The sequence below is a fragment of the Pristiophorus japonicus genome, chromosome 2, assembly GCF_044704955.1.
Source record: "Pristiophorus japonicus isolate sPriJap1 chromosome 2, sPriJap1.hap1, whole genome shotgun sequence".
Lineage (NCBI taxonomy): Eukaryota > Metazoa > Chordata > Chondrichthyes > Pristiophoridae > Pristiophorus > Pristiophorus japonicus.
The window spans coordinates 51,835,823-51,849,085 of NC_091978.1; the positions used below are offsets into that span (position 1 = coordinate 51,835,823).

Consider the following 13,263-nt stretch of genomic DNA (forward strand, 5'->3'; position numbering starts at 1 on the left):
GATGGAAAACTCGACATAGGGGTATAACTAAGAAGTTTGGAGATGATACAAAAATTGGCCATGTGGTTGATAATGAAGAAGAAAGCTGTAGACAGCAGGAAGGTATCAATGTACTGGTCAGGTGAGCAGAACAGTGGCAAATGGAATTCAATCGGTGAAGTGTAAGGTAATACATTTGGGGAGGGCTAACAAGGCAAGGGAATACACATTAAATGGTAGGACACGGAGAAGTGTAGTGGAAGAGAGGGACCTTGGAGTGCATATCAACAGCTCCCTAAAGGTATCAGGCCAGGTATACAAGATGGTTAAGGCGGCATTTGGGATATTTGCCTTTATAAGCCGAGGCATAGAATATAAGAGCAGGGAAGTTATACTTGAACTGTATAAAACACGAGTTAGGCAACAGCAAGAGTACTGCATGTCGTTCTGGTCACCACATTACAGGAAAGATGTGATTGTACTAGAGAGGGTACAGAGGAGATTTACGAGGATTTTGCCTGGACTGGAGAATATTAGCGTTGAAGAAAGACTGGATAGGCGGGGGTTGTTTTCTTTGGAATAGAAGAGGTCTTATTGAGGTAGAAAACTTATGAGGGGCCTGGATAGAGTGGATAGGATATCTCATTTAGTATTGCCAAACTCCCTTGTTGTCGATTTTCCAGCCCTTGTTTCCCATCTTCCAACTTCACTTTCTACTTTTCTGCTGCCCAATTCCAGCTTTAGTTCTCACCCCATTGAATCTATGTACTGACGTGGATAGAGAACTGGTTGGCAGACAGGAAGCAGAGAGTCGGGATAAACGGGTCCTTTTCAGAATGACAGGCAGTGACTAGTGGAGTGCCGCAGGGCTCAGTGCTAGGACCCCAGCTATTTACAATATACATCAATGATTTAGATGAAGGAATTGAGTGTAATATCTCCAAGTTTGCACATGACAGTAAGCTGGATGGCGGTGTGAGCTGTGAGGAGGATGCTAAGAGGCTGCAGGGTGACTTAGACAGGTTAGGTGAGTGGGCAAATGCATGGCAGATGCAGTATAATGTGGATAAATGAGAGGTTATCCATTTTGGGGGCAAAAACAGGAAGGCAGAATATTATCTGGATGGCGGCAGATTAGGAAAAGGGGAGGTGCAATGAGACCTGGGTGTCATGGTTCATCAGTCACTGAAAGTGGGCATACAGGTACAGCAGGTGGTGAAAAAGGCAAATGGTATGTTGGCCTTCATAGCTAGGGGATTTGAGTATAGGAGTAGGGAGGTCTTACTGCAGTTGTACAGGGCCTTAGTGAGGCCTCACCTGGAATATTGTGTACAGTTTTGGTCTCCTAATCTGAGGAAGGATGTTCTTGCTATTGAGGGAGTGCAGCGAAAGTTCACCAGATTGATTCCAGGTATGGCTGGACTGTCATATGAGGAGAGACTGGATCAACTGGGCCTTTATTCATTTGAGTTTAGAAGGATGAGAGGGGGTCTCATAGAAACGTATAAGATTCTGACGGGACTGGTTAGATGCGGGAAGAATGTTCCCGATGTTGGGGAAGTCCAGAACCAGGGGACATAGTCTTAGGATAAGGGGTAGGCCATTTAGGACTGAGATGAGGAGAAACTTCTTCACTCAGAGTTGTTAACCTATGGAATTCCCTGCCGCAGAGAGTTGTTGATGCCAGTTCATTGGATATATGCAAGAGGGAGTTAGATATGGCCCTTACGGCTAAGGAGATCAAGGGGTATGGAGAGAAAGCAGGAAATGGGTATTGAGGGAATGATCAGCCATGATCTTATTGAATGGCGGTGCAGGCTCGAAGGGCCGAATGGCCTACTCCTGCACCTATTTTCTATGTTTCTATTCTCCGGTTCCCATCCCCCTGCCAAGCTAGTTTAAACCCTCCACAACAGCATTAGCAAACCCTCCAGTGATGGTCTGTTGAGGTGCAACCTGTCCGGCTTGTACAGGTCCCACCTCCCCCAGAAATGGCCCAATGCCTCAGGAATGTAAGCCCTCCCACCTGCACTCTTTCCAGCCATGCATTCATCTTCTCTATCATCCTATTTTTGTACTCACTAGCACGTGGCACCAGCAGTAACCTGGAGATTACTACCTTTGAGGTCCTGCTTTTTAATCCCTCTCCAAGCTCCCTCCCTAGAGGAAAGCTCCTTCTACACTGTCCCATAAAACACTCCCAAGGCATGTACAGCACGGGTTAGATACAGAGTAAAGCTCCCTCTACACTGTCGAATAAAACACTTCCAGGGTAGGTACAGCACAGGTTACATTCAGAATAAAGATCCCTCTACACAGTCCCATCAAACACTCCCAGGGCAGGTACAGCAAGGGTTAGAGAGTAAAACTACCGCTACGCTGCACCATCAAACACTCCCAGGGCAGGTATAGCAAGGGTTAGAGAGTAAAACTACCGCTACGCTGCACCATCAAACACTCCCAGGGCAGGTATAGCAAGGGTTAGAGAGTAAAACTACCGCTACGCTGCACCATCAAACACTCCCAGGGCAGGTACAGCAACGATTAGATACAGAGCAAAGCTCTCTCTACAATCGCTATCAAACATTCTCAGGAAAAGTACAGCACAGGTTAGATCAAGAATAAAACTCCCTGTACACTGTCCCATCAAACACTCCCAGGGCAGCGACAGCAGGGGTTCAAGACAGAGTACAGCTCCCTCTACACTGTTCCTTCAAACGGGTTAGATACTGCAAAAGGCTCCCATTATGGAATGCTCCCAGGGCAAGTACTGCACGGATAAGAGACAGAGTAAAGATCCCTGTAATTTGTCCCATCAAACATTCCCAGGGCATGTACAGCACGGGTTAGATACAGAGTAAAGCTCCCACTACACTCCCCCATCAAACACTCTCAGGGAAGTACAGCATGGGTTAGATAAAGAATAAAGCTCCCTCGACACTGTCCAATCATACACTCCCAGGGCAGGTACCACATGGATAAGATAAAAGAATAAAGATCCCTGTAATCTGTCCCAGCAAACACTCCCAATGCAGGTATAGCATGAATAAAGATTCCTCTACACTGTCCCATCAAACCCTCTCCCAAGGCAAGTTTTGCTCCATAGAAACGTAGAAAATAGGTGCAGGAGTGGGCCATTCGGCCCTTCGAGCCTGCATCACCATTCAATCATCACCTCAGTACCCCTTTCCTGCTTTCTCTCCATACTCCTTGATCCCTTTAGCCGTAAGGGCCATATCTAACACCCTCTTGAATATATCCAACGAACTGGCATCAACAACTCTCTGCGGTAGGGAATTCCTTACGTTAACAATTCAGTGAAGAAGTTTCTCCTCATCTCAATCCTAAGTGGCTTACATCTTATTCTTGCTTTTGGACTTCCACAACATCGGGAACATTCTTCCTGCATCTAACCTGTCCAATCCCGTCAGAATTTTATGTTTCTATGAGATCCCGTCACATCCTTCTAAACTCCAATGAATAAAGGCCCAGTCGATCCAGTCTCTCCTCATATGTCAGTCCAGCCATCCCGGGAATCAGTCTGGTGAACCTTCGCTGCACTCCCTCAATAGCAAGAATGTCCTTCCTCAGATTAGGAGACCAAAACTGAACACAATATTCCAGGTGAGGCCTCACCAAGGCCCTGTACAACTGCAGTAAGACCTCCCTGCTCCTATACTCAAAACCCCTAGCTATGAAGGCCAACATATCATTTGCCTTCTTCACCACCTGCTGTACCTGCATGCCAACTTTCAATGACTGATGTACCATGATACCCAGGTCTCTTTGCACCTCCCCTTTTCCTAATCTGCCACCATTCAGATAATATTCTGCCTTTGTGTTTTTGCCACCAAAGTGGATAACCTCACATTTATCCACATTATAATGCATCTGCCATGCATTTGCCCACTCACCGAACCTGTCCAAGTTACCCTGCAGCCTCTTAGCGTCCTCCTCACAGCTCACACCGCCACCCAGTTTAGTGTCATCTGCAAACTTGGAGATATTACACTCAGTTCCTTTATCCAAATCATTAATGTATATTGTCAATAGCTGAGGTCCCAGCACCGAGCCCTGCAGCACCCCACTAGTCACTGCCTGCCATTCTGAAAAGGACCCGTTTATCCCGACTCTCTGCTTCCTGTCTGCCAACCAGTTCTCTATCCATGTCAGTACATTACCCCCAGTACCATGTGCTTTAATTTTCCACACCAATCTCTTGTGTGGGACCTTGTCAAAAGCCTTTTGACTCTACTAGTTAAATCCTCAAAAAATTCTAGAAGATTTGTCAAGCATGATTTCCCTTTCATAAATCCATGTTAACTTGGACCGATCCTGTCACTGCTTTCCAAATGCGCTGTTATTTCATCTTTAATAATTGATTCCAACATTTTCCGGATTACTGATGTCAGGCTAACCGGTCTATAATTACTCGTTTTCTCTCTTCCTCCTTTTTTAAAAAGTGGTGTTACATTAACTACCCTCCAGTCCATAGGAACTGATATAGAGTTGCTAAACTGTTGGAAAATGATCACCAATGCATCCACTATTTCTAGGACCACTTCCTTAAGTACTCTGGGATGCAGACTATCAGGCCCCAGGGATTTATCGGCCTTCAATCCCATCAATTTCCCTAACACAATTTCCCGCCTAATAAGGATATCCTTTAGTTCCTCCTTCTCACTAGATCCTCGGTCCCCTAGTACTTCCGGAAGGTTATTTGTGTCTTCCTTCGTGAAGACAGAACCAAAGTATTTGTTCAACTGGTCTGCCATTTCTTTGTTCCCCATTATAAAGTCACCTGAATCTGACTGCAAGGGACCTACATTTGTCTTCACTAATCTTTTTCTCTTCACATATCTATAGAAGCTTTTGCAGTCAGTTTTTATGTTCCCGGCAAGCTTCCTCTCATACTCTATTTTCCCCCTCCTGATTAAACCCTTTGTCCTCCTTTGCTGAATTCTAAATTTCTCCCAGTCCTCAGGTTTGCTGCTTTTTCTGGCCAATTTATATGCCTCTTCCTTGGATTTAACACTATCGTTAATTTCCCTTGTTAGCCATAGTTGAGCCACCTTCCCCGTTTTATTTTACTCCAAACAGGAATGTACAATTGTTGAAGTTCATCCATGTGATCTTTAGATGATTGCCATTGCCTATCCACCGTCAACCCTTTAAGTATCATTTGCCAGTCTATTCTAGCCAATTCACATCTTGTATCATCGAAGTTACCTTTTCTTAAGTTCAGGACCCTAGTCTCTGAATTAACTGTGTCACTCTCCATCTTAGTAAAGAATTCTACCATATTATGGTCACTCTTCCCCAAGGGGCCTCGCACAAGACTGCTAATTAGTCTTTCTGATTACACATCACCCAGTCTAGGATGGCCAGCCCTCTAGTTGGTTCCTCGACATATTGGTCCAGAAAACCATCCTTAATACACTCCAGGAAATCCTCCTCCGCAGTATTGCTACCAGTTTGGTTAGCCCAATCTATATGTAGATAAAAGTCGCCCATGATAACTGTTGTACCTTTATTGCACACATCCCTTATTTCTTGTTTGATGCTGTCCCCAACCTCACTACTACTGTTTGGTGGTCTGTACACAACTCCCACTAGCCTTTTCTGTCCTTTGGTATTCCACAGCTCCAACCATACAGATTCCACATCATCCAAGCTAATGTCCTTCCTTACTATTGCGCTAATTTCCTCTTTAACCAGCAAAGCTACCCCACCTCCTTTTCCTTTCTGTCTATCCTTCCTGAATGGTGGATACCCCTGGATGTTGGGTTCCCAGCCTTGGTCATCCTGGAGCCATGTCTCTGTAATGCCAATTATATCATAATCATTAATTGCTGCCTGAGCAGTTAATTCGTCCAGTTTGATACAGAATTAAGATCCCTCCATACTCCCCATCAAACACTCCTAGGGCAGGTACAGCATTGATTCGATACAGAGCAAAGCTCCTTCTGCACTGTCTTGTCAAACACTCCCAGGGCCGGTATAGCAGGGGTTAGATGCAGACATTAGCTTGGATGTTGTGGAATCGGAGCTACGGAACACCAAAGGGCAGAAAACGCTAGTGGGAGTTGTGTACAGACCTCCAAACAGTAGTAGTGATGTTGGGGGACGCATGCAATAAAGGTGCAGCAGTTATCATGGGCGACTTTAATATGCATAGTGATTGGGCTAACCAAACTGGAAACAATACAGTGGAGGAGGATTTCCTGGAGTGCATAAGGGATGGTTTTCTAGACCAATATGTCGAGGAACTGTGAATGTCGGTGGAAGAATCATGAAAGGGTTAATAAAATGGTTCAAGGAATCAATAAGCAAGTAAGGAAAGGCAGACTTGGTTTCCCGTGAGAAAGTAGGGGATAAAGTAGCTTGTGTGACCATCACTGATAAACAAGGGTTTATGGCCATGACTTGATAAGGTGCACATTTGCTTCGTGTGATTAAGCTGGGCTATTCCGCTCGTAAAAGCATAAAGTGTTCTAAAGATAAACAGGCTATCAATTCATGAAGCCCTAGTAACACACTGTGGTTGATGAAGCGGGCCATACCTCCTCTAGTTTGTTTGTAAGAATAAAAAGGATGCGTCTGTGAGGATAGACAGACCTTTTGTCTGCCTGCCCCGGAATCTGTAGACTCTGTGCTGCCAGTTTGGTAACAGGTCCGAAGCTGCTTCAATAAAGACGTAAAGATTGAAGGTATCTGAATTGATTATTGTCGAATGCAGCTGACCACCCGAACTCGGACTTAACATTTGGTGTCAGAAGTGGGATCCCAAAAACTCTCGATTGGAAGTGGCTGAATCATTGATATCCTACAGACGGGACGCGGCAGAGGAAATGGGCCCCAAAGTGAGTATATTTAGTTAAATTGCCACTTTGTTTTCCTCCTGTCGTAAGTTCTGGTCGCGGATCTTTCACCACTGTTCAATTAATTGTTGACGGGATCGCCCGTGGTCAGTTGTCAGATTACCCCAGGAAAAAATAGATTTGGAATTGTCCACGATGGTGGTCCGTTAAAATGACGAAGGTGTAGGTTGATCTGGAAATTGTCTACCACAAGTAGTCCGTCAAACGTTAAAACAGTAAGGAATAGAGAGAAAAGGAATAAAGAGAAAAGGAAGTTGTGGGTGCACACCACGGTGGTGGGTTAAAAGATAACTGATTTGAAATTGTCTCACTTAATGAGTCCGTCAAAACGTTGAATACCTAGGTTAAGATAAGTTTTATCATGGGTAATAAACACCCAGATAAAAACGAGCAATTCAGACAATTGTCGGGAGGTTTGAATCAGAAATTAGGTTCAGACATATGGCCATTAGGGGGTTCAAGTGATTTAGAAACAATTAAACGCGCCCAAGAATTAATTTGGAAAAGGGGAATCGGGAAAAAGAGTAAGAAATTGATTGAAATTTGGCGCCAACATTGTCAGGATGAAAAAGATAAGAATATTCTGGCGAGTTGGCAGGAGAATGCTCTCAAGGCAGGAATTAAATTAACCAATGCGGGAATCCCTAAGTCATTGGAAATTTAAAGAAAGGAATGTGCACAGGAAAAGAGAAATAGAACAAACAAGGAATCTTTAACTGAACTACGTAGTTCAATGGCTGGTCTTGGCATGGAAGGGGCTGACGAGGACAATGAATGGGATAATTGGAATATGACTCCAGGGGCTCCCCCGCCTCGTCCTACGGCATAACCCGATGTTAATGCCTTGGCTGACGCGGCTGTGGCAGTAAATGTGCCGGTGCCAAATTTACAGACGAACGGAGTACTACCACCCCCTTATTCCGGTTCTAATCTCCCAACACCGGGCGCCACTGCTGCTGCAACACTCATTTATCCCAGTTTAGACAATGTGTCTAATATAGAACGACAGTCTTGGGGACCTAAGTCTGATGATGAAGTTTTCTGTCGATCCGTTGCAGAGGGGACTAGAAGCCAGGTTCAAAGACGGCGTCAACTTGAACAGGAAATAGGGAGATTACAACAGCTTGAAAGAAATCAACGACGTAGTGGTAAAGGGGTAAAGGGGAAATCAACCCCTACGGATGAGGATGATGTGATAGTGTCAGGGTCAGATACTGGGACAGATTCAGAGTCGGGATGGGTTGACGATGTTGAAGGAAACAATGACAGGGAGACACCAAGACCCCTGAAGAAACGCGCGCCGAAACAGCTGCCCGTCAGAACTGTCCCTAACCCTCGCGCGTTGGCACCAGCAGCGCCTATTGAGGATGGAGGCCCGAATGTGCAGCCCCCTGCTAAGATACAAGTGTGGTTACCTTGGAAACCTCATGAACTTATGTCCATATTAACCAGCGCCCCGAATAAAAATACCTGTCCTCAACGGTTCATTGAATTTTTGTCACGAACCATTAGAGTCTATCAAGCAGACTCAAGGGACCTTTGGTCTCTGGTACAACAGGTACTTACTGGTTCTGAATGGACTAGATTTAAGGAAGCCTTAGGATATCAAACTCACGGTGCCTTAGAAGTAGCGCACGCGAATAACGAGAACAGAGAGACGATGATGCTGGATGCTGTACACGTAGTTCTGCGAAAACCTGTCGATATTACCAAAGTCTAGGATATGAAAACAAAGAAGGGCGAGACAGTCGAGGAATTTTTGAGAGAGATTTAAGGAAGTATATGGAACCCAGTCAGGAGACCAGGCGTTTTCTAGGGGACAACCCTCTCCTCAGTTTTGTTCTATGTTAATGAACTGTCTTCCTGGAACAGTTGCTACTGCAATAAGGACCAATAATCTTGACTGGTGTGACGCCACAACTCAGGCAATGTCTCGAGCAGTAAAAGCTTTTTGGAAGGACGGTCCGACGGTTGAGCTAAAAGATTCACTGCTGACGAAAGTAAAGACAGAATATGTTGTTAAGCCGGATCATGACTGTCTGCACTCAGTCCTCGAGGACACGAGCCCTCGCTCCGACCTTTCAGATACCCCTCTGTTAAACCCTGATCTCGTTATGTTCACTGATGGCAGTTCCTCCATCAACAAGGAAGGAACCCGCATTTCCGGTTATGCTGTTGTCAGTCAAGAAGGAACGACTCTCGAGTCTGGAGCCTTCCAGGTCCCCCTTTCCGCTCAGCAAACAGAACTTTTTGCCCTCACCCGTGCGTGTATTTTAGGAGAGGATCTCCGAGTCAATATCTACACTGACTCCCGTTACGCCTTTGGCGTTGTCCACGACTTCGGCCAGCTCTGGAAAAACCGAGGATTCCTAACTTCAACCGGTACGCCAATCTCGAACCAAGTGCTTGTGTCTGACCTATTACTTGCTCTTCTGCTCCCTCAATAAATCGCTGTTATTAAATGTTCCGCTCATACTGCCGGTTTCTCTCCAATCGACATCGGAAACCGCCTTGCTGACGAGGCGGCTAAGTGTGCTGCAAGGAATCAGCAGATTGTTGTGACCCGAATGATGAGGCAGACGTCCAGCTCTAAACCGAGCTTGTCGGCCCCTGAAAAGCCAATGCTAACCATCAAAGAGGTACTTCGCCTACAGGAGGACGCTCCTGCTGTACAAAAACAACTTTGGAACGATCTTGATTGTAAATATGATACTGCCTCCGGGTTGTGGATCACACCCGCTGGTCAAACTTGTATGTCCGATAAATTGGCCCTTTGGGTAATTGAATGTGTTCATTATGCCACGCATTGTGGAGCAAAAGCCACTAGTGACCTGCTCCTCCAGACATGGTGGCATCCTAGCCTCCAAATGTTTGCGCAGAATATTATTTCTCGTTGCCTTACCTGCCAACGCCATAATCCTGGAAGGGGGGTACCATGTTTATTAGGTAAAACACCCTTGCCAGCCGGACCCTTCGAGACTTTGCAGATGGACTATATAGAATTGCCACGCTGTCAGTATTATAAATATGTGTTGGTTATTGTTGATGTTTTTAGTAAATGGATTGAAGCTTATCCTACTACGGATAATAGAGCCTGTACTGTTGTTAAGATATTGCTGAAGGAAATTATCCCTCGCTTCGGGGTTCCCGGTCGTCTTAGTTCAGATAACGGACCCCATTTTATTGCAGCTGTAAACAAGGAATTGTGCCAACAGTTAGGGATACATCAACAACTCCATTGTGCCTATCGCCCCCAGGTGGCGGGTCTGGTCGAGCGAACCAACCAGACTCTTAAAATCAAGTTAGCTAAACTGACCTCCCAAACAGGATCGACTTGGTTAAAATTGTTACCTGTAGCTCTTTTTCAGATTCGCTCCACCCCCGCAGGGACGACGCGTCTCACCCCGGCCGCGATCGTGTACGGCAGACCTCTTCGCACCCCTTGGGACCACCATTCTCCAGTTGCCATTTACTTTCATCACATGACTGAGGAGATGGCTACCTATGTGTTAGCCCTAACTAAGGCATTGCGAGCCTCTCATTCACAGGTTCGCGCCGCTTATGATGACCGTCCCTCTTCTCACTGATCATCCCCTATCGAGCCCGGATCCTTCGTCCTTATCAAAAATTGGACGCGACGTCATCTCCAGCCCCGATGGGATGGTCCATTTCAGGTCTTACTCACCACCCCCACCGCTGTAAAGGTGGAAGGTAGAGACGCGTGGGTGCACATGCATCACTGCAAATTGATTACCGGCGGTAATCAAAAGGGGGGAGTGGAGATAGACGTGGACTAATAATTGAAGTGCCATAATACGTTCATTCCCATCGTTCCGTAACCGTTTTAGCCGTAATTTTAAGCCATAATTTTAATTAATCTAATTATTATATGATTGTTTGTCCTGCTTTTAGGTATTTAGGCATAACATGAGGCCTTGGTAGCCACGATAGTAACATGACGGTTTGCAAGCCCCTTTGTCTTTCAGGATTGAAAGAATGCACGGAACCCTGCTGCTAGGAGTCGTGATCCTGCTGATAACAGTAACAAAAACAGGGGGACAACTACTCAGCTGCCCAACCGATGGCTCACGAGAGAAAATTCTCCGCCTCGTACGGGAGATATCGTACAACGTGGAACCAGGACACCAGACGATCTCGAATCATGGACCATGACTAAAATAAAATCCCGTACGGGTATACTCTCACAGGTTGATCGACAGATGACTCTACAGGGCAAAGACCGATGGAATTTGCCATGCCGGTTCAGGGAATGTGAGATGGACTTTGTTTGCCCTGACCAACCTGAAGATGACTTAGTTGATTCAAAGGACCAATCCCTGGAATCAGTAACAGGGCAAAGGAGGAAAAGGAACGTGCAAGGGCAACTGGGGAACGATCATAATATATTCCTGTGGACTCATAAGATCTTATTCGCGCCAGAGTCGGTTGTATGCTACCCTGTTATGTCGGTCACCGAATTGTTTACCCCAACCCCGGTTATGGATCCCAGTCTTTACATACAAGGATACAATGATACCCCGCCCGCCGAAAACATTACCTTCACATATTCCGATGGCTGAAGCACCCCGGCCACCTGCCTAAACACCACAGGGTCTGGGAAGGATGGGTACCCACAGTGTTGGAATGGTACAGGATTCGGGTGCGCAAAAGTGGACGTGCCCGTTAACCAGACCTGTCTCACAAAGCAGTCCAATTATTCCTGTCTTCACGACTCAAACACGGGCATCACCTCTTGCCAGAGTGTGGATGCCTGTGTAGAAGTAAGACAAGGGACCCAAATGACCTGCAGTGCCCTATACCACAACCAAACTTTTGCTTTACGCCACTACGACCTGTCACGATCGGGCAAGCGCATATCACCCATCCCACATCTAACCGAAGTATTACGAGAGTTGAGGCTTAGAGTGGGTCAATCCGTAAAGCTCTACCACCAACTGCAAACTAAAATCAACGTACTGGAAGAAGATATCGATGTAGACTTACAAAGTCAGAGTTGGAGGAGAAAGGTCTGGGATTGGGGAATAAATGTGAACATCCATCCTTAGATTCGTATAATTTCACACATACTGGTCGGGACAAAATTGATCTTAGCAATAACATGGGGCATAATTTGATCTAAGCAACCGGGACTCCTGAAACCACGTGACTGAATTGAGAGTAAACATTTATGAATGAGAATTTATCATGGAATGATAACAGGAGGGAATGTGAATGTAGGTGGAAGAATCATGATAGGATTAATAAAATGGTTGAAGAAATCAATAAGCAAGTAAGGAAAGGCAGACTTGGTTTCCCGTGAGAAAGTAGGGGATAAAGTAGCTTGTGTGACCATCACTGATAAACAAGGGTTTATGGCCATGACTTGATAAGGTGCACATTTGCTTCGTGTGATTAAGCTGGGCTATTCCGCTCGTAAAAGCATAAAGTGTTCTAAAGATAAACAGGCTATCAATTCATGAAGCTCTAGTAACACACTGTGATTGATGAAGCGGGCCATACCTCCTCTAGTTTGTAAGAATAAAAAGGATGCGTCTGTGAGGATAGGCAGACCTTTTGTCTGCCTGCCCCAGAATCTGTAGACTCTGTGCTGCCAGTTTGGTAACAGGTCCGAAGCTGCTTCAATAAAGACGTAAAGATTGAAGGTATCTGAATCGATTATTGTCGAATGCAGCTGACCACCCGAACTCGGACTTAACAGAACCAACTAGGGGGGAGGTCATCTTAGACTGGGTGTTGTGTAATGAGAGAGGATTAATTAGCAATCTCGTTGTGCGAGGCCCCTTGGGGAAGAGTGACCATAATATGGTGGAATTCTCCATTAGGATGGAGAATGAAACAGTTAATTCAGAGACCATGATCCAGAACTTAAAGAAGGGCAACTTTGAAGGTATGAGGCATGAATTGGCTAGGATAGATTGGCGAATGATACTTAAGGGGTTGACAGTGGATGCGCAATGGCAGACATTTAGAGGCCGCATGGATGAACTACAAGAATTGTACATCCCTGCCTGGCGTAAAAATAAAAAAGGGAAGGTGGATTAACCGTGGCTATCAAGGAAAATCAGGGATAGTATTAAAGCCAAGGAAGTGGCATACAAATTGGCCAGAAATAGCAGCGAACCCAGGGACTGGGAGAAATTTAGAACTCAGCAGAGGAGGACAAAGGGTTTGATTAGGGCAGGGAAAATAGAGTACGAGAGGAAGCTTGCAGGGAGCATTAAAACGGACAGCAAAAGCTTCTATAGATATGTAAAGAGAAAAAGGAAAAAGGTTAGTAAAGACAAACGTAGGTCCCCTACAGTCAGAATCAGGGGAAGTCATAACGGGGAACAAAGAAATGGCAGACCAATTGAACAAGTACTTTGGTTCGGTATTCACTAAG

General features: G+C 45.5%; 1 long non-coding RNA gene across 1 annotated transcript; it reads left to right on the plus strand.

The window, feature by feature from the left end:
* Window positions 1-6,627: 6,627 nt before the first annotated feature.
* On the plus strand, window positions 6,628-12,522 carry LOC139238452 (uncharacterized). Its single transcript, XR_011588591.1, has 2 exons — window positions 6,628-6,842; window positions 10,847-12,522. It is a non-coding gene; the product is annotated as an uncharacterized lncRNA (long non-coding RNA).
* The last annotated feature ends 741 nt before the right edge of the window (window positions 12,523-13,263 follow it).